This window comes from Aethalodelphis obliquidens, unplaced genomic scaffold, assembly GCF_003676395.1.
Source record: "Aethalodelphis obliquidens isolate GAN/ISIS:26980383/991018 unplaced genomic scaffold, ASM367639v1 scaffold14, whole genome shotgun sequence".
NCBI lineage: Eukaryota > Metazoa > Chordata > Mammalia > Artiodactyla > Delphinidae > Aethalodelphis > Aethalodelphis obliquidens.
Window position 1 is genome coordinate 15,290,971 of NW_020837958.1, and position 27,908 is coordinate 15,318,878.

Here is a 27,908-nt window from a genome sequence, read left to right on the forward strand (position 1 = left end):
CTCTAGAGTCCGTGCGCCACAACTACTGAAGCCCGCGCACCTAGAGCCCGTGCTCTGCAACAAGAGAAGCCACCACAGTGAGAGGCCCTCACACCAGAACGAAGAGTAGCCCCCGCTCGCCGCAACTAAAGCCCGTGCACAGTAACGAAGACCCAATGCAGCCAAAAAATAAATAAAAATTTTTAAAAAAAATAATCAAATGTTTTAAAATAAATAAATAAATAAATACAGTCTGGATCCACATTTTTTTTGGTCAGATACATGTATTGTGAATGTTTTCTTCCAGGCCGAAGTTCTAACCAATTAATTTAATTGTGGTAAGAGCACTTAACATGAGATCCACCCGCTTAAAGTATATAATACAGTATTGTTAACTATGTGCACCATGTTGTACCGCAGATCTGTTCATGAACGATGAAGAGCTTACTCATCTTGCATTAACCAAACCTTTGTATCTGTTGAACAAACAGACACGCCTGTCCTCCTCTGACAGGCTCCCATTCGTAAACTGCGCGGCCAGGTTGCCCACCAGCCCTGGCCGGATGCCGCACTTCATCCTGTCTGCTACTTGGATGAGCTGCCTGGCGATGTCCCAGATGACTTCCTCTTGACTCTCAGAATCTCCCACAGTGGCGCAAGGCAGGTGGGAAAAGACCAATGCCCTCAAGACGTGGAGCGTGCCCACTTCCAGTAATTCATTATTTTTTATTGTGGAGTAGCACTCCATTATATAGATGTACCAAAGGTTGATGGTTGTTTTAAATCCGTTCATCAGTTGAAGGAACTTTGGGTTTTTTCCTGTTTTGGCAATTATGAATAAAGCTGCTATAAACACATGCCTAACGTTTAGTCTGAACATAAGTTTTCATTTCACTTGAGTAAATAACTTAGGAGGGGAATGGCTGAGTTATACAGTAATATGTTAACTTTAGAGAAACTACTTGTTTTCCAAAGTAGCTATACCTCTTTGCATTCCCATCAATAATGTACATCTGGTCTAGTTACTCTGCATCCTCACTGGCACCAAGTATTTTAAGTTTGTAAGTTGTTTCTTTTCCTTTTCTTTAAAAAAATTTGAGCTATTCTAATTGGTGTGCAGTGGTATCTCACTGTGGTTTTAATTAGCATTTCCTTAATAACTAACAATGTTGGGCATCATTTGTTTATCTACCATGCAGAAATATTCTTTGGTAAAGTATCCACTCAAATCTTTTCCCATATTTTATTGGGTTGTTTGTTTTCTTATTAATGAGTTTTAGGAGTTGCCTATATACTCTGGAACCAAATCCTTGGACAGATACATATTTTGTAAACATTTTCTCCCAATCTGTGGCTTTCATTCTCCTAACAATGTATTTAGAAGAGCAAAATAATTTTTTATTTTATGAATTGTACTTTTGATGTTGTAGCTAAGAAATCTTTGCCTAATCCAACATCTCAGAGATTTCTTCTTATGTTTTCTTCTAGAAGTTTTATAGTATTAATATTTCCACTTAGGTCTGTGATTCATTTGGAATTCATTTTTTGTACATGTTGTGATGTAAGGCTTGGGATTCATTTTTTTTTTAATTTGGATATGCAATTATCCCAGTACTACTTATCAAAAAGATTATTCTTTATCTACTGAATCTTTACCTATTGAACCTATCTGAACCTATGTCCAAAAAAGTCAACTAGCCATATATTTGTGGTTCTGTTCTTAACTACTGTGTTACATTGATCCATGTCTGTTCTTAGGCCAATAACACACAGTCTGATAAATGATTCAGGTTGTACAGATTTTCTAATTTTGTTCTTTTTCAAAATGACTTTGTCTATGCCAGGTATTCCCATATAAATTTTAGAGTCAGCCTGTCAATTTCTACAAAAACACTGCAATGACTCTATACATCAACTGGGGCAAACTACCATCTTAAGAGTATTGGGTCTTCTAATCCATGAGTATATCTATTTATTTGGGTCTTTAATTCCTGTCAGCAATCTTTTGTAGTGTTTAATGTATGATTCATACAAGTATAAATCCCTAGATTTCTCATTTTTCTTTTGTTCTAAATGTTTTTAAATGACAGCTTTATTGATATATAATTCACATATCATAAAGGTCACCCTTTTAAAGTGTACAAATCAGAGCTCTTTTAGAATACTCAGGGTTGTGCAACCATCACCATAATCTAATTTTAGAACACTTCACTGCCTCAAAAATAAACCTGTACCCATTAGCATCACACCCTATATATCCTCCTCTACCCAGTCCCTGGCAATCACTAATTTTTCTGTCTCTATGCATTTGCCCACTCGCAACATTTCATATAAATGGAATCATATTATATTACATGCAGGCTTTTGTGACTGGCTTCTTTCACTTAACATAATGTTTTCAAGGGTCATCCATGTTACAAACATGGATATATCAGTACTTCATTTCACGGCTGAATAACATTCCATTGTATAGATATACCACATTTTGTTTAGCCTTTCATCACCTGATGGACATTGGGTTGTTTCCACTTTTTGGCTATTATGAATTATGTTGTGATGAACATGCACATACAAGTTTTTGTGTGGATGTATATTTTTAATACTCTTGGGTATATACCTAGGAGTGGAATTGCTGGGTCTTATGATAACTCCATGTTTCACATTTTGAGGAATGGCCAACCAAACTGGCTGTACCATTTTACATTCCCAGCAACAACGTTTAATGGGTTACAATTTCTCAACATCTTTGCCAATACTTGTTATTGCCTGTGTCTTTACTTTTATTATAATACCCATCCTATTAGGTGTGAAGTGGTATCTCATTGTGGTTTTGATTTTCATTTACCTAATGATGTTGAGCATCTTTGCATTTTCTTCCTGACCAAACAAACAGAGAGAGGGGAAAAAACCTTACACTTACGAGGATATGTCAAAGGGACAAAGAGGCAAACTGAAAGAGCTCCCAATGACCAAAACTGGAACATTTTGAGCAAAAAAAATTTAGTAGTATATATCTGTGAGTCCATACTGATAAAATTAAATGATTAGTAAATAAGTGGAGTAGGAAACACAAATCTCCCTTGAAGAATTCTAAATAATTTACGTAGCAACTCTACATTGAAGGAGGTGGGCCATAACTCCCCACTCCTTAATGAGCTGCACATAGCAACTTTCTTCCAAAGAGGATAGTATTGAAAGGAGGAAAAAAACAAAAAAAATAACTTTACTGTGCAGAAACCTGACAAACACTATCTCAGCCAGGTGGTAAAAACAACATCAACAGTGATAAATCACATTGATAAGATATACCCTTAATATGATGTAACGAAAGTACACTTTACCTCTATGATCTCCCTCTAGAGAACCCATAACTCCAGTTTGATTACGAGAAAAAAAACATCAGGCAAATTCCAAGAGAAGGGCATTCTACAAAATACTTGACCAGCACTGCTCAAAAATATAAAGGTCATCAGAAACAAGAAAAGTCTGAGAAATTGTGATGGCAAAGAGGAATCTACTGAGACAAGATAAACAAATGTAAAGGGGTATCCCTGGAGAGACCAAAAAAAGACATTAAGTAAAAACTAAGGAAATCTGAATAAACTATGGATTTCAGTTGACTACAATGTATCAGTTAATTACTAGTAACAAATGTACCATAAGAATATAAGAAGTTAATAATAGGGGAAAGTGGGTGAGGGTGTATATGGGAACCCTGTAACTATCTGTAAATCTAAAACAGCTCTCAGGGAATTCCCTGGTAGTCCAGTGGTTAAGACTCCATGCTTTCGCTGCTGAGGGCTGGGGTTCAATCCCTGGCTGGGGAACTAAGATCCCACAAGCCACGTGGCATGGTCAAAAAAAAAACCCAAAACCCCACAAAAAACAAAAGAGGCTCTCAAAAATACAATCTACACTAAGAAAAATTTGTAAGCCATGTCAAATCTTGAAACCTCTTTAAGAGTAAGAATAATTATCAAGATAAACTGTAAATATCAGGAGGTTCTAGGGGTGGTTTTTTGTCTTGTCTTGCTTCTTAGAAATCCATGCTAACTCCACTTCTTTAACAGGCAAGGAATAATTATAACCTCCTAATTGGTCTCTCTGCTTCTGCCCTAACCCCTCCCACGCCCTATTCTCAGCCTGAGTCACTCCCTTAAAAATGAAGTCATACGATAGTTCAATTTTTAGTATTTTGAGGAATCTCCATACTGTTTTCCATAGTAGCTGCACCAATTTACACTCCCACCAACAGAGTACAAGGGCTTCCTTTCCTCCATACCCTCTTCAACACTTGTTATTTGTTGTCTTTTTGATGTTGTCTTTCTGACAGGTGTGAGGTGATATCTTATTGTGCTTTTGATTTGCATTTCATTGATGAGTGTTACTGAACATCTTTTCATGTGTCTGTTGGCCATCTTTATGTCTTCTTTGGAAAAATGTGTATTCAGGTCCTCTGTCCATTTTTAAAAAACCGGTTGATTTTTTAAAAAACATTGAGCTATATGAGTTCTTTGTATATTTTGGATTTTAACCCCTTATCAATAGAATTAAAATTAAAAATTAAATTAGGGCTTCCCTGGTGGCGCAGTGGTTGAGAGTCCGCCTGCCGATGCAGGGGACACGGGTTCGTGCCCCGGTCCGGGAAGATCCCACATGCTGCGGAGCGGCTGGGCCCGTGAGCCATGGCCGCTGAGCCTGCGCGTCCGGAGCCTGTGCTCAGCAACGGGAGAGGCCACAACAGTGAGAGGCCCGCGTACCGCAAAAAAAAAAAAAAAAATTAAATTAAAAAAATTGAACTACCATACTAACTGGCAATTCCACTTCTGGGTATTTTTCTGAAAATTCAAAACACTAATTCGAAAAGATCTATGCACCCCCCCCCCATGTTCACTGCAGCATTATTTACAGTAGCCAAGATACAGAAGCAACCTGAATGTCCATTGACAGATGAATTGATAAACATGTGGGGTGTATGTATATATCACACATATAATGTGTGTATCACATACAAATATATAAATAAAATGGAATATTACTCAGCCATAAAAAATATGAAATCTTGCCATTTGAGGCGACATGGACAGACGTAGAGGGTACTATGCTAAGTGAAATAAGTCAGAGAGACAAATATGTGGAATCTAAAAGACCAAATAAATGAACAAACATAACAAAACAAAAACAGACTCATAGATACAGAGAATAAACAGGTGGTAGGTGGGGGGGATGAGCACAATAGGTAAGGGAGATTAAGAAGTACAGACTCCCAGTTACAAAATAAATGAGTCATAGGGATGAAATGTACAGCATGAGGAATATAATCACTAATGTTGTAATAATTTTGTATGGTGACAGATGGTAACTATTTCGTAATGTACAGAAATACTGAATCACTATGTTGTGCACCTGGAACTAACATAGTGTTGTAAGGTCAATTATGTTTAAAAAAAAAAAAAAAGTAAAGCCAAATCATGAAACTCTTCTGCTCAAATCCTTCCAATGGCTTCCCATCTCACCCTAGTAAAAGCCAAAGTTCTTACAATAATCCTCAATATGCTAAGTAACCTAACTGCTGCCCCCTTAAACCTCCAATTTTATCTATTTTCCACTCCAGCCACACAGGTCTCCTGGCTCTTTCCTCAAATATACTAAGTTGGTTCACCTCATTTCCCCTCAGGTCTCTGCTCAAACTTCATCTCACTGAAGACTTCCCTGACCACCTGATACAAAACAACATCCTTCCTCTATCCTCTCTACACATTGCCTAACCCTCTTTTCTTGCGTTATTTTTCTCCATAGCACTAATAAACATTCAACATTATTTACTGGTTTGCCTCTTAGCGACTGAAATGAAAACTCCATTAGGACAGGGTCTTTGCTTTCATCACTGCTATAACCCCAACACCCAAAATATTGGGTTGGCAAAAAAGTTCCTTCGGTTTTTAAGTTAAAAAAAAAAGAGGCACATTTTCCATTTTCACCAAGAACTTTATTGAATAACATATTCACTGTTTTGTTCCATTACCTTCTGCCATTTTTCAGGCAACTTCATTAATTCCATCTTCTCAAAACTTTTTATATTTTTGAGCAAGAACTGTTCCAAGTGCCTTTTACAGTCTTCCAGAGAATTGAAATTTTTTCCATTAAGAGAATTTTGTAAAGACCGAAATAAATGGAAATCCAAAGGTGCAATGTCTGGTGAATATGGCTGATGAATCAGAACTTCCCAGCCAAGCTGTAACAGTTTTTGCCCGGTCATCAACGAAACATGCAGTCTTGTGTTATCGTCATGGAAGATTATGCGTTTTCTGTTGACTAATCCCGGACGCTTTTCCTCCAGTGTTGCTTTCAGTTGGTCAACTGGAAGAAGTTCTTGTTGGAATTAATCGTTTTGTTTCCTGGAAGGAGCTCAAAACAGAGGACTTCCTTCCAATCCCACCATGTACACAACATCACCTTCTTTGAATGAAGACCGGCCTTTGGTGTGGTTGTTGGTGGTGTATTTTGCTTGCCCCACGATCTCTTCTGTTCCACTTTATTGTACAGTATCCACTTTTCATTGCCCATCACAATTTGTTTTAAAAGCAGAATGTTTTCATTACATTTAAGTAGAGAATCGCATGTGGAAATATGGTCAAGAAGGTTTTTTTCGCTTAACTTGTGTGGAACCCAAACATCAAAGTGATTAACGTAACCAAGCTGGTGCAAATGATTTTCAATGCTTGATTTGGATATTTTGAGTATGTCGGCTACCTCCCTCGTGGTATAACGTTGATTGTTCTCAATTAATGTCCCTATTTGATGGCTATCAACTTCAACTGGTCTACCTGACCGTGAAGCATTGTCCAGTGAGAAATCTCCAGCATGAAACATCACAAACCACTTTTGACACATTCAATCAGTCACAGCACCTTCTCCATACACTGCACAAATCTTTTTTTGCGTTTCAGTTGCGTTTTTACCTTTCTTGAAATAATAAAGCATAATGTGCTGAAAATGTTGCCTTTTTTATTCCATCTTCAATATTAAAATGGCTACACAAAAATTCACCAATTTTTATAAGTTTTTTCTTTAAATGCACGCTGACATGACAGCTGTCACAATACAATCGAACAAAATTGTTTCAAATGAAGTTGAAGACAACTAAGCGCTACTAGAGCCGTCTAACAGAGAACACCAAACGAACTTTTTGGGCAACCCAATAGTATATGGCACATTGTAGATACTCATAAATAATTACAATCTATGTTCAGTTTCAGAAGAGAAATCACCTTTAAGTTACAACTCAATCACCTCTCAAGCAAATATGTACTGAGTACCTAACCTGATTGCCAGATATCCTGATAAGAATTGGGAAATAAAAAAATGAAGGATTGGGCTTCCCTGGTGGCGCAGTGGTTGAGAGTCCGCCTGCCGATGCAGGGGACACGGGTTCGTGCCCCGGTCCGGGAAGATCCCACATGCCGCGGAGCGGCTGGGCCCGTGAGCCATGGCCGCTGAGCCTGTGCGTCCGGAGCCTGTGCTCCGCAATGGGAGAGGCCACAACGGTGAGAGGCCCACGTACCAACAACAACAACAAAAAAAATGAAGGATCAAGCTAGTAGGTCAGCCCTTTCTAGAAAACTGAATACCTGGAGACTTCTATCAATTTTAAGCATTGTATGAGAGTTTTCAATATAAAGCAGAGATCTAACTGGGCCACTATTCAATGGATTTAATTATTGAAGCCCAAATTAAGAACGTTCTACACCATACATCATAGAGGGAGCAATACAGATAATTTTACCCTCTCAATAATTATATAAAATAAACTGGATTTTTTTTTAAAAAACAACATGTATAAAGCACAATGGGATAAAGATTATACGTGATATGAAAATTAGCTTTGAGTGAAACAGTAGTTCAATGAATTTTTAAAAACCAGTTAAAATTCCATGCTTCCCGCCTTTTCGAGGGTGGCGGCGAGCGCAGATGGAGCGCCATGGAGGCCTTGGGCACACTTCGAGAGTATAAAGTGGTGGGGCGCTGCCCGCCAAATGGCCCACACCGCCCCTCTGGCGCATGCAGATCTTTGCACCTAATCATGCTGCCAAGTCCCGCTTCTGGTACTTTGTGTCTCAGCTGAAGAAGATGAAGAAGTCTTCAGGGGAAACTGTCTGCTGTGGACAGGTGTTCAAGAAATCTCCCAAGGCTGAAGAACTTCTGCATCTGGTTGCACTATGACTCCCGCAGAGGCCCCCACAACATGTACCGGCAGTACCGGGACCTGACCGCAGCCGGCACCATCACCCAATGCTACCGAGACACGGGCACCCAGCGCCTTGCCCGGGCCCACTGGAGCCAGATCATGGAGGTAGAGGAGATCGCAGCCAGCAAGTGCCGCCGAGCAGCAGCCAAGCAGTTCCACGACTCCAAGATCAAGTTCCCACTGCCCCACCAGGTCCTCTGTCACCAGCACAAGCCACACTTCACCACCAAGAGGCCCAACACCTTCTTTTAAATGCAGGCCCTCCCCATCCCCAGGTCTGCCCAAATAAAACTCATTGGGAAGACCAGAAGAAGAAAAAAAAATTCCATGCTCCCCTCAAAAAATTAAACATAGTCACCATATGCCCTAGCAGTCCCATTTCTAGGTATATATACTCAAGAGAACTGGAAATACATATGTTCACACAAAAACTCGTATATAAATGTTCACAGCAGCATTATTCATGACAGTCAAAAGGCAGAAACAATCCAAATGTCCAACAATAAATGGATAAGTAAAATGTGATACAGCCATACAATGGAATATTACTCAGCCATAAAAAGAAACGAAATACTAATACATGCTACAACATGGATGAACCTTGAAAACACTATGCTAAGTGAAAGAAGCCAAATACAAAAGTCCACATACAGTATGATTCCATTTCTATGAAATGTACTAAATGATCAAATCCCTGGAGACACAAAGTAGATACTGTGGTTGCCAGGGTTTAGGGAGAGGGGAGAATAGGAAGAGACTTCTTATGAGCATGTGTTTCCTTCAGGGGTGATGGAAAATGTTCTAGAACTAGATAGTGGTGATGGTTACACAGTCTCATGTAACTACTACTGAACTGTACATTTCAAAATAGTGAATTATGGGAATTCCCTGGTGGTCCAGTGGTTAGGACTCCGTGTTCTCACTGCCGAGGGCCCAGGTTCGATCCCTGGTCGGGGAACTAAAGTTCCATAAGCCATGCGGCACAGCCGAAAACAAAACAGTCTTTATTAGCAAACAACATAATTTTAAAAAATAAAAATAAAATAAAATAGTGAATTATATGATTTGTGAACTATAGCTCAATAAAAGTTACGATCATCCAAACTTGGTGATTATGGGTAATTTTTCATGAAGTGTGCAACATCAACAAACAAGAAGGTGGTTATAGACAGGCTTGCTGTCATGCACGTATTCAGTCTCCCTCCTGTGGTTGGCCCATCTCCATATACCATATAATAAGGATTTTTTTTGTTAATCTGTACATAGTATTTTTAAGGTTTTAAAACAAGTTTCAAAAATATATATTTTTTTATGGTTTTAAAATAAGTTTCAAAATAATCTGATGGTCACTGGCTTGCTGAAGTTGTTTATTTTTTTCAAACAAAAGCCAGCCTAAGAAAATAAAAATTTATCCTGGAAAAAAAAAAAAAAGGCCTCAAAACATGGTCTTTGTTTCTAATTCCTATACCTAAATATAAGCTCCTTTGAATAAATGTACATTTATTTAATATAATAGTACCTACCGTAGTATAGCCCTTTCTAGCCTCCAAGGCCTGGATGGGTGGTAGGGTGAGAAAGAGGACTTTTACTACCCCTACATACTCCAAGCACTACAGGAGCTAAGGTCTAGGAAAGAGGAAGGAACCAAGGGCTAACAGTGACAGTTGTGTCAATCTTCAGATTCCCAACCAAGCACAAAACTTCCATTTTCCATCCCCTCCCCATACTTTCAAAGTCGGGTACAGACTTAATCTTGAGGATAAGAACGGTCAGAATTTTGCAGGGGGAAGTAACACTTTCCTTCAGTTCCTGTTACTTAAATTCCAAATTTAAAAACTGACGTTTTCCTCAAAATTAAAACAAACCAAAAGAGATTATTCTTTACCACTCTCTACCTTGTTTACTATAAGTATGACATACTTTCCGTAAGCCTCTTTCCTAATGTTAATCTAATTTGTTTAACAAAGAAAATTAAGTTTTAAGGCAGATGAGAAAGCTGTGACAAAAATCTTATCTAAAATGGCAAATTTGTGCAGTGAAGATGGCATATGATCATAAGAAAAAATGCTTTGAGTGTATTACTGAGAATAAGCTGTCTTACGGTTTATATCCAGATATTAATAACATGTACAGATCTTCTCCTTGGGTAGCATACTCTTATGTCCGTAATACTTAAGAAATAAAACACATTCCAAGTTTTAAAATCAATCAGCAAAAATTCCATGAAATATGTTAAATCCCAGGTAAACAAGCCAGTACTTGCACACAAGTAATAAGTTACCCAAGACTGAATGATTTTGCCTTAAGTAGTCATATTATTTTCTTCTCTGTTAAAGAACTTGGTCACTGAAAATATATATATTCTAATATAATAAAAACAGAATTTTCTTTAAATTTGGAAAATAATGTTTTAGTCTTAGGGTATTATCAACCTTTCAGAGTTGAGAAAGATAACCCTGGATTGGAAGTTAGGAGGCCGAGATTCCAGTCCTGATTCTGCAAATTACATACTTCAAGACTTTCAGCAAAGCACAGGGAGTCCTAGTTTTTCTCTTTATGAAGCCTAATGTTCTGCATATTTCTAATATTCTGAGTTAAGCTAAATATTTTTACTTCATCTATCACACAGCATTCTTCAGTATAAAATCTGTCTTCAAAATGAGTACAGTGATAACACCAAGTTCACTGAATTAACTTTGCATGTATGTAACTTTGCATGTATTGTAGTCTGTAGGATTAAAAACAAAAAAAAAAAACCCTGAAGCATAAGAAGAATCAGCCCTTATTAAGGAATTATTTATTGTGAGTTTGAAAAAATAAACTAATGAACCATGAAACAACTATGTAACAGCTGTAAAAAAAAAAAAAACACACACACACACAAGCTTTGCAAATAAACCACAGGATTCAAACCCAACTCTGTACTTTACAAATTCTGCAACTTGAGGCTAACCACATAGTCTCTCTATGTCTCAGTTTCCTCAACTGTAAAATATGGTGAATAGTAACATGCACATTCATAAAGTTGTGAGAGTAAACAATAAGGCATATATATATATATATATATATATAGCATTTAGTGCAGTACTATGTTTGGCACATAATGTTCAATCAATGCTATTATTACTGCACCTAAAGGTGAGGTCTGAATTTATACAACTGACATTTACTGACTGCCAAGCATTATGCTAGGCACTAGAAGGCACAGAAGTAAAAAGGCATAAGTAAATAAACAAACATTACATAGTATAAGAGGCTTACCTCTAGGAAATGCAGCTGAGTACTGAAAGAAAGAGGAGAAAGTATTCAAGGGAAGAAAAAGAAGATTATTTCAGGAAGAGATAATACCATATGTAAAGACCTAGAAATGTAAATAAGATGGTACATTAGTAGACCTTTCAGTAATTCTGCATGGGTGTACTAGGGATGGGGCTATGAGTCAGACAGGACCCAGATTATAGAAAATTATATGACAAAATCACATTTATCTTCAAGGGAATCAAAAGCCTCTAAAGAATTTTAATCAGTGTTAAATGATTAAATTTGTATTTTAAAAGAATGGTTTTTAACCAGAGGTGCTCATCAGCATCATCTGGCGGGTTTTTTCAAACTATACACTCCCAGTTCTCACTTTCAGAAGTTCTTTATTAGTAATTCTAAGATGGGACCCTGTAAGTCACTTTGAAAAAGCTCTTAAAGCAATTCTGCCATATACCAAGAGGAGAGAATGACTCTTAGAAGGATAATCTGATAAGCACTGTGAAGAAGAGCAAGCCTAAAAGTTGCAAGGCCAAGATCCTACTGCAGAAATCCAGGTAAAAAATTATAAGGACCAAACAGTGGCAATAGTTATAGACATTTGAGAACTCTTAAAAGGTGTTCATAAGAGATAAAGTGGGAAATACTCAAAAGAGGGCTAGTGAACGTTACCACTTAGAGCTGGAAATTAAAAATTGGGTATCATTACCAGTTGGGTTATTTGTGAAGTCATGAAATGGATGAAATTGCCAAAAGAGTGTCCTCCCTGAGAAATGGGGCTGAGGGCAGAAGCGATTGAGATATTACTTTTGGAAGACACAGCAATCAGCGAAAGTCTCCACGGAAAGGGGATATTAAGCCAACCCTGTGCCAAACCACAGGAAGAGGAGAGGAAAGAGTTATGCATGGCCTGAGGTTGGAAAGCTTGCTATATAGAGCAGCTGAAAGAAGACTAACATGCTTCAAGTGTATTGAGGGAAGGGGAGAGTGGCAGGAGACCCAGGAGACCCATTCACCTGTAAAGTAGTAGGCAAGGGGCAAACATGAAAAACCTTATGGGGGTACAGTAAGGAGTCTGGATTCTATTCCATGCGCAATGGAAAACAACTGAAGGATTTTTAACCAAGGGAGTGACTAAATACATTTTTAAAAGGTGACTCTAGCTGCTATGTGCTACAAAACTTACCCTCAGTTCCCAAACTAAAATTGAAAGCAAAGGGAATCTTAAACTCAAATAAGCCTTTCATTATCATAACAGCCCTTTCATACAAGTATTACTATGTAAGTCTCCAAGTTTTACTAAAAATTGCTTTAAAAGCAAGTGTTAAGGGATGTAGAGCTTAATGAACTTGGCTACCAACTGCTGAGTAATTCCACTGTGATGTCCTGTAGTTTAAAAAGCAGTGAAAATAATAAAGTTGTCGATGGTAAAAGATACCTCCCTTCTCTTGAACCTGACTGCAGAATATCATGTGAGAAGAGACAACTCTGTGTTAAAAATAGTGAACCTTTCAGGAGATTAATGGCTATATTAAAAAAAAAAAAAAAAAGGCTATAATCACAAGTGTTGACAAGGATGTGGAGAAACTAGAATCCTCATACACTGCTGGTGGGAATGTAAAATAAAATGATACAGTCACTTTAGAAAAGTCTGGCAGTTCCTCAAAATGTTAAACACCATTATCATATGACCCAACAATTCTACTCTTAGGTACGTGTGCAAGAAAAGTGAAACATGTTTTCATTTAAGTACTTTTATGAAAATGTTCACAGCAGCATTATTCACAAGAGCCAAACAGTGAAAACAACCCAAATGTCCATCAACCAGTGAACAGAAAAACAAATGAGCTATATCTAAACAATGGAATATTATTCCATTATAAGTATTTTTAAGTACTGATACATGCTGCAACATGGATAAATCTCAAAAACGTTATGCTTAGGCAAAGAAGCCAAACACATTTTTTGATTCCATTTATATTAAATGTCCAGGAAAGGCAAATCTATAGAGACAGAAAATGGATTAATGGTTGCCTAGGGAGAATGGGGAGTGAGGTTTCTTTCGGGGGGAATGAAAATGTTTGAAGATTAGACTGTGGTGACACTGTGGTGACATAAACATACTAAAAATTATTGAATTGTACACTTAATACAGGAGAATTTTATGGTATGTAAATTAAATCTCAATAAAGCTGTTAATTTTTTTTTTTTTTTTGACTGTGTTGGGTCTTCGTTTCTGTGCGAGGGCCTTCTCTAGCTGCGGCAAGCGGGGGCCACTCCTCATCGTGGTGTGTGGGCCTCTCACTATCGCGGCCTCTCCCATTGCGGAGCACAGGCTCCAGACGCACAGGCTCAGTAATTGTAGCTCATGGGGCCAGCTGCTCCGTGGCATGTGGGATTCCCCTCAGGCCAGGGCCCGAACCTGTGTCCCCCGCACCGGCAGGCAGACTCCCAACCACTGCGCCACCAGGGAAGCCCGAAGCTGTTAATTTTTAAAAAGTGCTGGAGGAGTCAAATGGCCTGGAATCACTATCTCTAATGGGACCTCAGCAACTTACAGCTTCTTTGGACCTTCATTTTTCTTTTGTTGAAGACTACCTCACAGCACAGGTAACTTCTATATACTGCATCACCTTGGCGCTTCAGGGGCCATTAGGGGTAGGTTCTGCAGGAGATCAGAAGGCAGAAGAGAGGAGCCTGAGTGTTATCTGTCCATTCCCTCCCTGTCACAACCACGGTTCCAGCCATGCTGCATCTCTACACAACTACAGTTCCTTCTGGGCTCCAATAACTGGTGCCCAGAAGTGGCCCTTCACAGGCCCAGAAGTGGCTTCACACTGCTGCTACTCACTCAGTGTCTCAATATCCCTTTTTGGTTCCCTTAACTCTGCTCCCAACCATAATACTGAGCCCTTCACCAAAGTAACTGCAAATGAATCATCTAAGAGAAATTACGTTTCATGCAGGCCCCCAACTGATAATCGTATAAAGGAGGTACAACTGGTATTTTGTACCAACAAGTTACTGTTAAATCAAGTATGATTTCTTGAGATAAGTAAATGTATTTTAATTTTATATACATCATTAATGATCTTTATAAAAAAATCCTACTTCATTTTGTGTAAATGATACATTTAAGTTTATTAAAAAGAAGGTGTTTTTGTTTTCACTAACAAGGTGAAATGAGTAGTATGGTATTTCCTGCCTAGTGGAGCAGTAGAACATATTCAAAAACCTATCTACCAGTTCCAAACATTATCCACAACAAAGAGAGAGAGATTTTGGCATTTGTAACAGATGCCCAAGAAAGACAATGCCAAAGTCAAGGCTACTCAGAGTTTCCGTCTGTTGTTCTGTCGGAAAATAAATGAAATGTGTTGGTGATGTGGCATATGCTTGGCTATATGCATGATAACAAGAGTCTCCAAGACCTGGATTGGACACAATTCCAAAGTTCCATCTCATCTTCCTTTTTTATTTCTGTCATCACCTGTATTACTGACCTTTCCATTGAACAAAGAAAACATTTCAGGTCCCATTTTTCCCAACCCCAATATTTTTCTAGAACACTTTTCTTTTAAAAGAAATACGTCTGTCAAAGCAAATTATTTTGTGATTTGAACTGCTGCAGTAATGTATTAACCATCTGTAATGTCCAGACATTAACATTCATTTAAGAGGTAGACAAAAATGGTCACATGGGCCCTGGATAATTCTCCCTCACTTCAGGCTATGAAGGGATTATTGAAAATGAATTAATACATAGCTGGTTACTTCTTACAATACACAATAGAGTCCATATTTCCATGATTCAAATGTATAGATGCCATGAAGTATTTTAGTTTAGTTTCTTCAATGCATCTTGTTGTGGCTTAGTCTTTCCCTTACCAAATTAAATTTCTTCCTTGTTTGAGAAACCAGTAGAGCTGAATTTTTAGTCATCACAATTTTCTTCACTAATATTAACATGGCCTAGGATTTCTGGCATTAAGTAAGGAAGTCTTTCTAAAGATATACACTTAACACAATAATTCACACTTGTGAATAGTTTTGTAGACAAACATTTATACATCTTTGGTTTAATATAAGAACTTAATAAACAACATTTTAGAGGAAGGAAAAAGATTTTCAGGAGAATCAAAATCCAAAGCTTAATATTCATTTTGATACTCATTGTACTTTTTCTTCTTTCCCTATAAATTTTTTAAAATTAATTTTTATTGGAGTATGGTTGCTTTACAATGTTGTGTTAGCTTTACAATGTTGTATTAGCCTCCACTGCACAACAAAATGAATCAGCCATACACATATAGATATCCCCTCCCTTTTATGTTACCACAGGGCACTAGGTGAGTTCCCTGTGCTATACAGCATGTTCCCCATCAGTTGTCCATTTTATACATAATATCAATAATGTGTATGTGTCAATCCCAGTCTCCCAATTCCTCCCACCCCACCCTTTTCCTCCTTGGTATCCATACATTTGTTCTCTACATCTGTGTCTCTATTTCTGCTTTGCAAATAAGATCATCTATACCATTTTTCTAGATTCCACATAATATGCGTTAGTATATGATATTTGTTTTTCTCTTTCTGACTTACTTCACTCTGTATGACATTCTCTAGGTCCATCCACGTCTCTACAAATGACCCAATTTCATTCCTTTTTATGGCTGAGTAATACTCCATTATATATCCCTATAAACTTTAAAAAAATTTTTTTTGTTGGAGTATAGTTGATTTACAATGCTGTGTTAGTTTCAGGTGTTCCCTATAAATTTTAATAAAAATTAATCAGAAATTTTCCAGATGCTCAAAAGGCTTTCCTAAGGAAATTTCCAGAAATCCATAAGCCCATTAACCAAAGACTTATAATAAAACCACTAGTATTTTATACAATTGTAATTGTATTATATTATTTATACTATTTTAAGATTGACTTCAGGGACTTCCCTGGTGACACAGTGGTTAAGAATCCGCCTACCAACACAGGGAACACGGGTTTGAACCCTGGTCCAGGAAGATCCCACATGCCGCTGAGCAACTAAGCCCGTGCGCCACAACTACTGAGCCTGTGCTCTAGAGCCAGTGCTCTGCAACAAGAGAAGCCACTGCAATGAGAAGCCTGTACACCATAAAGAGTAGCTCCTGCTCGCCGCAACTAGAGAAAGCCCGCGCCCAGCAACAAAAACCCAACACAGGCAAAAAATAAAGAAATTTATTTTAAAAAATTATATATATATATATTTTTTAAAAAGATTGACTTCAGATACCAAAGCAGGTAGAATATTTATAGATTGCCTTAAAATATCCTACACGTTGGGGCTTCCCTGGTGGCGCAGTGGTTGAGAGTCCACCTGCCGACGCAGGGGACACGGGTTCAGGCCCCGGTTCGGGAAGATCCCACATGCCGCAGAGCGGCTAGGCCCGTGAGCCATGGCCGCTGAGCCTGCACGTCCGGAGCCTGTACTCTGCAACAGGAGAGGCCACAACAGTGAGAGGCCCGCGTACCGCAAAAAAAAAAAAAAAAAAAAATTTAAAGCCTTTATCTTTTAGAGACATACTATGGTTGAAAGAGGCACATACATGGCATGAAATTTGCTTTGAAATAAAACAAAGCAAATATAAAGTAGGGAGACAAAGCTGGTAGGAACATATATGAAACAAGACTGACCATGTGCTGAAACTGTCAAAGCTGGCTAATGGATACATAGGGATTCATTACACCAGTCTCTCTAAATGTGTTTGCTTTGAAATTTTCCATAATAAAAATGTTGCTGTTGTTTGTAGTAGAGAAAATCAACTTCTAAGTGGCTAATTTGTGTTCTAGATTTGTTGTTGGTCCACAACAAAGGTTAATGCAGAGGAAGAAATTATAATGAACATTAGAGAAAAGGTATATATTTTGAAACAACCGTTAAAGAAGATTTCATAAAATGTTATTCAAGTGCCATAATTTACAAGCTGAAGTACCTTAAAATTTCTTAATAAACATGTCCGTTAAGCGTGAATAACAGACATACTCATTCCAAAGTATATTTTAGGAGGAGGATGCTAAAATGTCCATAAAAAGGTGCACAATACATAAATGTTAATTAGCTGATACTACGTTAGCTGTTAATAGCAAGTTTGGAACCATCATCTTCTATGCCATATTAAAATCCGGGAAGTTAAAGAGGATCATATTCAGCCCAAACTTGCTCTTGTTAAAAATGAAAAAAGTGATACAAAGATATTAACTAACAGCAAAAGACCATCTGTAGTTTTTTGTACAGCCACAGTTCTACTTTAATCCCATACTTCCAAATGGTTCACTTTTATTTTGGCACTATACCACTAGACCTTTTCTGGCTCTGGCCAAATCAAACTCTGACTTCAATAGTTTACTGTCTGTTTAAGTGGGGATAGTATCAGCTGTTTTTAGCAGATCAATATTCAGTTTTGCAGTCTGCTCAATATGAGATATGTTTTAAAATGTTAAGCCATCTAATTTAAGCAGATCCAAGCAAAAGTACTTTAGCTTATCCACATTTTTGTGTTTGCCAAGCTTCATTGGGTCAGACAAATCTGGTCTCAAGTTATTTAAATAAGATCAGTGATCACACAGTAATGAGAATGATGGCCTTAAATCATATGAAAATTTCCTTATTTTATGTTGTTATATCCCATAAATGCCTACAGGCTTACCAACAAAGGTTAGTCTACATGGTCAGGATCCCTAAAGAACCTTAAACTTATAGAGGGCAAATTTAAAGTCTGAAATATTAGATACTAAGTCAAAGCATAATATACTCTAGTATTAAATATATTCTTTATTAAAATCAGTATCTATTGAAGACTATTATGTGACAGATATATTGGGGAGGAGGAAGGTGGGAGGGGAGGACTAAGCAGCTCAAGTTGAATTGTTAAGAAACACCCAAGGGTTAATGGACAGGGACCAACAATAAACAAGAGTAAAGAAATATTTAATATCAAGGACTGATAAGTGCTATGAAGAAACTTAAAGCAGGGTACTAGGCAACACAATGATAAAGTAGGGTATTGATGGGGGCAGGGGTACTAAGGAGAGGCCTCTCTAACAATGTGACACTTTGAACTGAACGCAGTGAGGGAGAAAGCCATGTAGAAGAGTGGTCCTAGTAGAGGAAATCGCTCAAAGACCTGGAGATAAGAGCATTCCCGCTGCTGTTCAAGAAACAATGGAAAAATGGCATGTTTCACTCAGAGATAAAAGAGACAGAGGGCAAGGGAGAATCTGTGGTCATGATTCTAGAAAAAAATGAAAGAAAAATGAGTGGATATGCTAAAACCAGATCCATGTCCTCCCCTTTACCTCTTCACATAATATCCTCACACATTTTGTAACACAGCTGGCACGATGATTAACAAATACTTACTACTGAGCAAAAAGAAAAAGAAAAAGAAAAACTGATTGCAAAAAGGCCCAGGCTGGAAAACGCCTAGTGAAAATTCAGAAACTGTGTGTTGGTAGCAGCCTGGTAACAAGTTATCTAGCATGTTCCTAAAATTTAAAACCACACGAGCAGCAACAAAGCATACAGTTAACAAAGAAATAAGATTTTTTGTAAGCAAGTTTAGCAAAAGAGCAGGCAATATGTTTTTAAACAAAACCTGCAGTCTCATTTGAATCACTGGAAAAAAAAATTCTCTTATTGAAGATTACCACCATCAAACCTTTGTTCAAATATCACTATTTCAATTAGCCTGCTATTTAAATCTACAATGCCTCCCCCATCCACCTTCCATTCTTCGTAAGCCTGTGTTTTCTCATGTCACCTACCAACATACTAGATAATTCACAAAGTTATGTTTATTATTTATCATCTGTCTCACTCCACATACCCAGTTTAAATTCCACCAGGGCAGGGATCTTGGTTTTGTTCGCTGATGTATTCCAAGCTCCCAAAGCACTGTTTAATATATGAGAGGTGCTCAGGAAACATCTCTAAAACTCCCATACCTTATGGCAACCATTCAAACTGGTGTAAGCCCATGTTCCCCAGTTTTCTCCAAAAACTTTTAGTCAAAGTATGCTCTGGGAAAATAATTCTAATTTTTAAAGTAATTGAGAAAGTACAACCTTCCAGCACAAACACCCAAGAGACCCAACATCTTTTTTCCCCCCAACACCCTTCTTAAAAGTCTCCCATCACGGGGCTTCCCTGGTGGCGCAGTGGCTGGGAGTCCGCCTGCCGATGCGGGGGACGCGGGTTTGTGCCCCGGTCCGGGAGGATCTCATATGCCACGGAGCGGCTGGGCCTGTGGGCCGTGGCCGCTGGGCCTGCGCGCCTGGAGCCTGTGCTCCGTGGCAGGAGAGGCCACAGCGGTGAGAGGCCCGCGTACCAGGGGGTGGGGGGGGGAGTCTCCCATCACGAATGCCTTTGACTTTTTTCATCTGCCAATTCTACTTCATTCTAAATCCCCACAGCCAAAAGTTTTCCCCGAGAGCCAGGACACTGACTGACAGTCTCTGAAGTCACACTTCATGGGTTCAAATCCTGCCTCTGCCACTGACTAGCAGTGACCTTGCACATGTAACAGCTCTCGGTTTCAGTTTACTTGTCTGTGAACTGGCTAACACTACCCATCTCACAGAGTTGTGAGAATTAAATGAGATAACGCATGTAATATTAGACCAGTGCGTGGCACATGGTAGGCATTCAGGATCTGCTAGTTATCACTAACAGCTAAGGCTCAGGTCTCAGCCCTCTACCCTTCCTTCCCAGAAACCTTAACCTCTGAGATTCCACCGTTGTCTCTATACAAATGTCTATTCAGACTCCCTAAATTCGCCTTTCTGGTCTTGTCGGCTGAGGACAAATACTTTAAAGAATATACAAGTGTTATAAAAGAAAACTTGGTGGGGCTACGTAGATTTGGCAGTAAGGGAAGACCTTTATGAAAAGATGATTTTTAAGCAGAGATAAAAAGGGCAAAAAGAGGGTGATAAGATGACAAACAGCATTAGCATCACCTAAGAACTAGTTAGAAATGCAAATTATTGGGCTCTGCCTCAGACCTACTAATTCAGAAACTCTGGAGTTAGACCCAGCAACCTGTGCTTCAACAAGCCTTCTGGGTGATTCTGAAGAACTCTTAAATTTGACAACCACTGATCTAGCGTTAGATTGTGTCAGAGAAGGGAATTACCAGACTTGTTTTAGCCTTAGGACATCTGCACGTGCTCTTTCCTCACATTTCAGGGAAATGCTACTTCTTCAAGCAGGAAATTTTCTCGCTTGTCTACTTTCTGACTCCCACTCCCCACAAGAAAGTAAACTCCACAACAACAGATGTTGTCTATCTTAATTACCATCAAATCCCCAATGCCTAGAGGAGGTACATGGAATATCTGCTGACCAAAATGAGTGAACATTTTAGGTATTTTTCTTCACTGCATCATTCTCCAGTCACCAGAAAAAGGTCAACAATATTTCCCTTGTTCTTACTTTTTAACTTGTACCCTTGTCAACAATCTCAGGCAATTTGATCTTTAATGTCTCTCACATCCATTCCTTCCTTTCTATACCAGTATCACCACCAGTCTCCTAACCCCTCTGTGATGATTAATTTTACGTGTCACCTTGATTGGCCATGGGAAGCCCAGATTAACCACTGTTTCCGGGTGTGTCTGTGAGAGCGTTTCTGGATGAGTTAGCATTTGCATCAGTGAAGTCAGTAAAACAGACTGCCCTCCCCAGTGTGGGCCAGCATCATCCAATCCATGGAGAGGCTGGAGGAATCTGTCCTCTTTTGCCTGTCTCACAGTTTGAGCTGAGACACCTCATCTCATTTTCTCCTGCCCCTGGACTAGGGTTTATATCATGAGCTCCCCTGGTTCTCAAGTCTTTAGAACTCAGACTGAATTACACCACAGGCTTCCCTGGTTTCAAGGCTGCAGAGAGCAGACACATTTATATTATATATCCCCTATTGGCTGTGCTTCTCTGGAGAACCCTTATACCACCTCCCTCCTGTCTGGCCTGATGAACTGCCTCTCATTTGATGTCCTGTTTTCTACCTCTGCCAATTTTAATCCATTCTGTACTTGACTGCCAAATTAATCTTATTAAAACACTTTTCTTGCTAATATCATCATCTTTGTCATCATCACCACCATTCTTCTCAAAAACCTGAATTTCAAAGCTCCCTACTGAGCTGTAGAGACTGAACTCCATGGCCTGTCATCAAAAGTCCTCCAAAATCTAGTACTGATACGCTGTGCAAGAGTATTACTCTGGTGACCTCCCCAATGAAACACACCTTTGTGTAGTCTCCCTCCCATAACTCTTCACCAGGCCCAGGACTGCTTTGACCAGCAGACTGCGACAGAAGTGATGCTGTGCCAGTTCAAGCACCAGCCCTAACCAGTCCAGCAGATTCCACTTCCTCCCTCTTTGGAACACCTGCTCTTGGAAGCTCCCTCTTTCTGCTAATACTTTATTCCATTTACTCAACGTTAACAATAATTCAGATCAGTTTGTATGCAATACACCTGAAAAATGCTTCCTTGATACCCTTGAACTCGATTACAGTTTTTCCTTCGAGCCCCCAAACATTTTCATACTTCTTAAAAAGAAACAAATCTTCTGCCTAGTACTATAGTTATTTCATTTATTCACTGAATGCTTAACAGGCACTTACAACGTGCCAGATATTGTTGTAAGTGCTGACAATATCGCTAATATTCTATTTTTTTAATTAATTAATTTAAATTTTGGGGTGCATTGGGTCTTCATTGCTGCACGCCGGCTTTCTCTACTTGCAACGAGCAAGGGCTACTATTCGTTGCGGTGCGTGGGCTTCTCACTGCAGTGGCTTCTCTTGTTGCGGAGCACGGGCGCTAGGTGCACAGGCTTCAGTAGTTGTGGCACGCAGGCTCAGCAGTTGTGGCTCGTGGGCTCTAGAGCGCAGGCTCGGTAGTTGTGGCGCGAGGGCTCAGCTGCTCCGCGGCATGTGGATCTTCCGGGACCAGGGCTCGAACCCATGTCCCCTGCACTGGCAGGTGGATTCTTAACCACTGCGCCACCAGGGAAGTCCCAATATTGCTAATAGTCTATACGCTATTCTATATGCTAGACACCATTCTAAACACTTTTCTGTGTTCTCATTTAATCTTCAAAAAAGCTTGCTCCTTTCACACAGGGAACTTCAGGCACAGGGAAATTAAGAAACTTGTTTAAGATCATACTGCAAGTGTTGGAGTCAAAATATAACCCCCCCAAATTCTGACTTCAGAGCTTATGCCATCAACCATTTCTCTAAACTGCCTTCTACAGATGTGAACAAGACAGCTTCCTGTTCTCATGGAATATGCACTCTATTAGTAGTGGTTAGTGGTATGGGGAAAGGGTAGTGATAAATTATACATATAAATCTATAAAATTACTTCAGAGAGTGATAATGCTATGAAGAAAATAAAACTCTGTGCTGTAATACAGTGACGAGAAGTTACTCTAGATAGGGCAGACAGAGAAGGCCTTGCTGAGGAGGTAACATGTGGGATAAGACCTAAATGTCCAGAAGAAGCAGCAAAGCAAAGACCTGTAAAGGAAGTTCAGATAAAAAGAACAACTAGTGCAAAATTCCTAAGACACAAATATCTTAGCATGTTTCAGGAACAGAAATAAGGCCCATGTGGCTAAAGGATGGTGGTGGGAGCGGAATGATGAGGTTGGAGAATTAGCCAAGGCCTTGTAGGCCACGATAAGGACTTTGCATTTTCCTCTGAGTAACACTAGGAGGTTTTAAGGAGGGTAATGACATTATTTGATTTATATTTTGAAATGTTAACTCTGGCTGATGCACGTTTAATAAACTCTAGAAAGGCTAAAGTAGAAACAAGGAGGCAACTGCAATTGTTCACGTGGGAAATTATATATATGGAGATCAAACCAACAGGATTTACTGAGGGACTGGATATGGGAGGAGAGAAATGAGTCATAGATGGCTCCAAACTCTTAGGCATGAGCTACAAAGTAAACGGTAGTATTATTTACTGAGGTAGGGAAGATGAAAGGAGGACCTGGTTGGGGGGTTAGGGTGATAATCATGTTTTGGACATATTATGTTTTAAATACTTATTCAATATCCAAATGGAGATGACAGGAAGATACCTAGATATGAATCTAGAGATATAAATTTGAAAATCTTTTAATATATATGGCAACTTCACCGAGGGTGAGTTGAAAGAGAAGAAAAAGGATGGAGCTCCAAGTGTCACTTGTTGAAGGGCACTCCAACATTTAGAAGCCAAGTAGAGAGGCAGCAAGTATATCATCCTGTCACCCTTCTGGATTACAAGTTTTGTTGTTTTTTTTTTTAAATGAAGTACAGCTGATGTACAATATTATATTACACCTATATGTTACAGGTGTACAATATACTGTTTCACAATTTTTAAAGGTTACACTCCATCTATTGGATCACAAGTTCTTTCAGAGGCAGGACAGTGTCTCTTTCATCTTTATGGTACCCTGTAGAACTTAGCTTAGTAACAGAAACTCAGAGATGCTCAGTACATTCTAATGAGTGAATGAATGTTTGCCATTTGATTTCTCAAGCTTTCACTGAAGAAATATAATACTTGATAAAGGCAACAGTGCCTTGCATATAGTGGACACTCAAGTATTTGTTTAATGAATGAAAGAAAAATCCTGGACTGTGTTTTGCTATACACATTTTAGTACTCAAATTGTCCCAGAGAGCATGGCAAGGAAAGGCAGCAAGCAAGCAGCAGCCTACATCACCATACTTCCAACCAAGGACAATCACAAATGCCCTAAACCCTACATCCTGGTCCCTCCTACAGGGTAGCGGGGGAAGATGGGGAACGGTACTAGAGACTGCAGCAAGGAAAAGAAGGGCTTTCAATTCCCCCACTAAAGCAGAGTTCTGGCTTTCATGTCATAAATATGTATTAAGCACCTATTGTGTGCCAGACACTAGAGTTAAGTATCAGGTATACAGCAGTAGGCAAAACAGATAGTGTCCTTCAAAGAACTTCCATTCTAAAGAGGAAGGTACCTATTACATAAATAGCATATAAGTATGTAGTTATATTTCTAAGAATTTTGTGGAAGCACAGTAAACATATACCATTGCTCAAAGTAACAGGGGGCCAAGGGTGAAAGGCAGGAGGTTTCTAACAGGAAATACCTTAAGAAGTCAGGCTGGGAGGTAGGGAAGGGGTGAGAATTAGTTAGGTGGAGGTAACAGCATGTATCAGGGTTTTAAGGTAGAAAGGAATTTAGGATGATCCAAGGAATTTTAGATTGGCCAGTAAATGCAGGGCCATACACAGCACATTCCAGATTTTTAAAAACTTGACCTTAAGGTGTAGGAGTAGCAATGGAAAGGTTTCAAGCAAAGGAGCAACACGAGCAAACTGGTAGATCTGTGCTTTTAAAACTCACTCTGAATGCTATGAAGAGAGTGAACTGAAGCGGGGGGGAGGAAGAGAGAGGGACTGGGAATTTGGGGTTGGTAGATGAAAAATATTACATTTAGAAAAAAAAAAAAATTACATTTAGAATGGATAACAATAAGGTCCTACTGTAAAGCACGGGGAACTATATCCAATTCATACTTTAAAAAAGAATATATATATATGTGTGTAGAACTGAGTCACCTTGCTGTACAGCAGAGATTGCCACAACTTTGTAAATCAACTCGACTTCAATAAAAAAATAAATAAATAAATAAAACAATGAATTGAAGGAAGGAAAGAAAAGGTTTAAGATTACTTAGTTATCCAAGTGAAAAATAATGGCTTGGATCAGGGTGGAGCAGTAGAAAGACAGTAGACAATTTCAAGATATATTTAAGAGATTAAAAAAAATAGCAAGGCTTGGTGACTGAGCACACACACCTCTCAGGTTGTGGCCTGAGAAGCTAGGTGGACAGAGGTGCGACTTACTAGAAAGGATTCACTAGACAAGCAGAGGTGGGGTGGATGGGGAAAGTATGAGTTCATCACTAATGATTCTCGCTATACACCCAAGTAAAAGCTCAAAGAGGGAGACGGATACGCGATTAGGTGCTCAGAAGAGGTCTGGGCTTTAGACACATATATGGGCATCTCCAGAGATGGTATTTAAAGTAACGGGCATGGATGTGATATCCTCAGGAGAAAGCACAGAATGGACAAGAAAGCCTATCAATCCCAAGCCCCAAGGAAACAACATGTGGAGATAGAAGAGTAAGAACTAGTGAAGAAGAGGAAAAAGCAGTGGGCCAGAAAGGAGGAAAACCACAATAGACAGTGCTATGGAAGTGAAAGGAAGCATGTTTCAATTAGGAAAACAAACGGACAGTGGAGATAAAGAACACTGAAATAAGGATATTAATGACGGCTAGGTTTCCAGGCCAGTTACAGAAGGTCATTAACCCATTACATAGGTAGATTACGGCATTAGACTATCTTACCATGATGTAGTGCAGTACAGTAATGAAACATGCAGGCTTTAGATCCACAATGCCCAGGTTTAAATCCCAGCTCCACTACTTACTTGCTATGTGGGTCTAAGTTTATTAATGTCACAATGCCTCAGTTTCCAATTCTTAAAAGAGAAGGTAAAAATAATACCTACCTCAAAAGACTACTGTGAGGATTAAATAAACTAGTGTGGGTGTTTGTCACTTAAAACAGTAGCTAGCACAAATTAGTTGTCAGTAAATGATAACTACTATTACAACACTGTTTTTATGGGAAAATACTTTCTGAACAATAGAAGTTTATAATCTTTCACTAATTTGGGATTGTCTCTACTCCTTATAAATTGTGATCTTACAGGTCTCATTACAAAAGCCTTGAGGGAAACGTTAGATTTAAAACTTACTCAAAAAGTCCTCAATATAGTAGCTGACCATTTTTAGAAGAGCTAATCATTGTTTTCTTTTACGGAAGGGTACCTCTCACACTCACTGCACATTCATACTATAATCAAAAAGAACTTATGTATTAGGAAATTCTAAAAACTGGTGGCAAAAAAAAAAAGGCTGTTTCAAGTCAAAAAGGCAAAAAACAAATATAATTCTATTTTAAAACAAAATATTTCCATTTAGTCACTTTCTGGTGTGACTAAACACAACATGTATCATCACCATGATGAAACAGTCTGTCTCTTCCTGTTCTGTACAAGATATAAATGTCAGGGAGAGAAAAGGTGCAGGTCCGTAGCGTTCTGATGATCATCTTATTTCCAAAAGCATGGAGAGGTATTTATAGTATTTAAACTAGCCCCATAAAGAGTATTTCCAACCACATGGTGATAGGCAAAGATATGCTCATTTGGTCCCTGAAACTGAGAAGATCCCAAATAAATGGAGATTTATCAATATATGACCAGGTCCCATCTCTGAACTTCCATATACGTACCAAGCACTATTATAGAAACATTCAGAAATCTCTCTATACACTCTATTTAAGGTATCAATAAAATGCTTGAGTTTTCCCATTAGCACTTTATTTTTCAATTGTTAAAACAATGGAAATACCTAATACCTTATGGAGCTGTTATACCAAAACATTGTTTACTATGCTGTTTCCTATCAACTGATGAAAATGTTTCATTTCAGGACCAAGTAAAGACATAAGGTAGGATGTAAGATTCCATGTCAGTAACAACTGAATGTCATTACCATCTGTTAGCTTCTGAATAGGTTACTGGAAACAAGGTGAGAGGCTAACTCCTTATGGATAAGTATCCATACTGCGTCATCACAACTAGTATTCATTTCCACCTTCAAGAAAAACTGCCAAAAGGGGGAACAAAAATATTCAACTGATACACAAATTATGAAACAGTTTTTTAAAATGTTACAAAAATATGAGTAGGCTCCTGAAAGCACAGAATACTTAAAGGGCATATTTCAGATTCAGTATTTTTTATAGAACTGAAATGAGCGAGGACATCACAGTTTGAGGAATAAAATGAGGTACAATTAAGAAGTGTGTGTAGCCCTGTACAGATGGCCTGATCCTAACACAAGATGTTAACAAAGCAAGTTGATGGGGGAGGGGGAAAGCCTGCATTTTCTATGCTATAATTTAGCTAACTCCACCCCCAAAATATATTTTAAGAGGGGAGGGGCTTAGCATTTAAGAATCAGTAATTTCCAATAAACAGAAAATAAATCCCTTTTAGATTATGTGTTCCAAATAAATCTACTTACTGTTTTCAAATGTGTTTGGGAAGTCATTCTTTGTTACTTTGATAAATAACATTTGGAAAATATGACAAGTAGATTTTAGTTTCTTGACTCAGAAGTATTCTGCTAAAAGAAATAACAGAAATAACTAGATAGCATTTGTTTCATGTACCTAATAAAACAGTTGTCATTTAAAACATAAAATATGCTGCACAATTACCTATCACTGCTGTTCCCTGAAGAGAAA

The 27,908-nt window shown here is 38.6% G+C and overlaps 1 protein-coding gene, 1 non-coding gene and 1 pseudogene across 6 annotated transcripts in view; 2 read left to right on the top strand and 1 right to left on the bottom strand.

Annotated features, from left to right (window-relative positions):
* QSER1 (glutamine and serine rich 1) overlaps positions 1-27,908 on the bottom strand; it is a 77,996-nt gene that overhangs the window by 48,159 nt on the left and 1,929 nt on the right. The window contains exon 2 of one of the 5 annotated variants that reach the window (XM_027115097.1): positions 27,686-27,784. The exons of 3 other annotated variants lie outside the window; for them this stretch is intronic. The gene's annotated coding sequence lies outside the window, so the exon portion shown is untranslated. Of the gene's footprint in view, positions 1-27,685; positions 27,788-27,908 lie in introns of all 5 variants that reach the window. One more of the 5 variants, XM_027115096.1, reaches the window with a different exon arrangement.
* Positions 7,492-8,529, top strand: LOC113624865 (60S ribosomal protein L18a pseudogene; annotated as a pseudogene).
* On the top strand, positions 9,113-9,185 carry TRNAE-CUC (transfer RNA glutamic acid (anticodon CUC)). Its single transcript has one exon. It is a non-coding gene; the product is annotated as a tRNA-Glu (tRNA).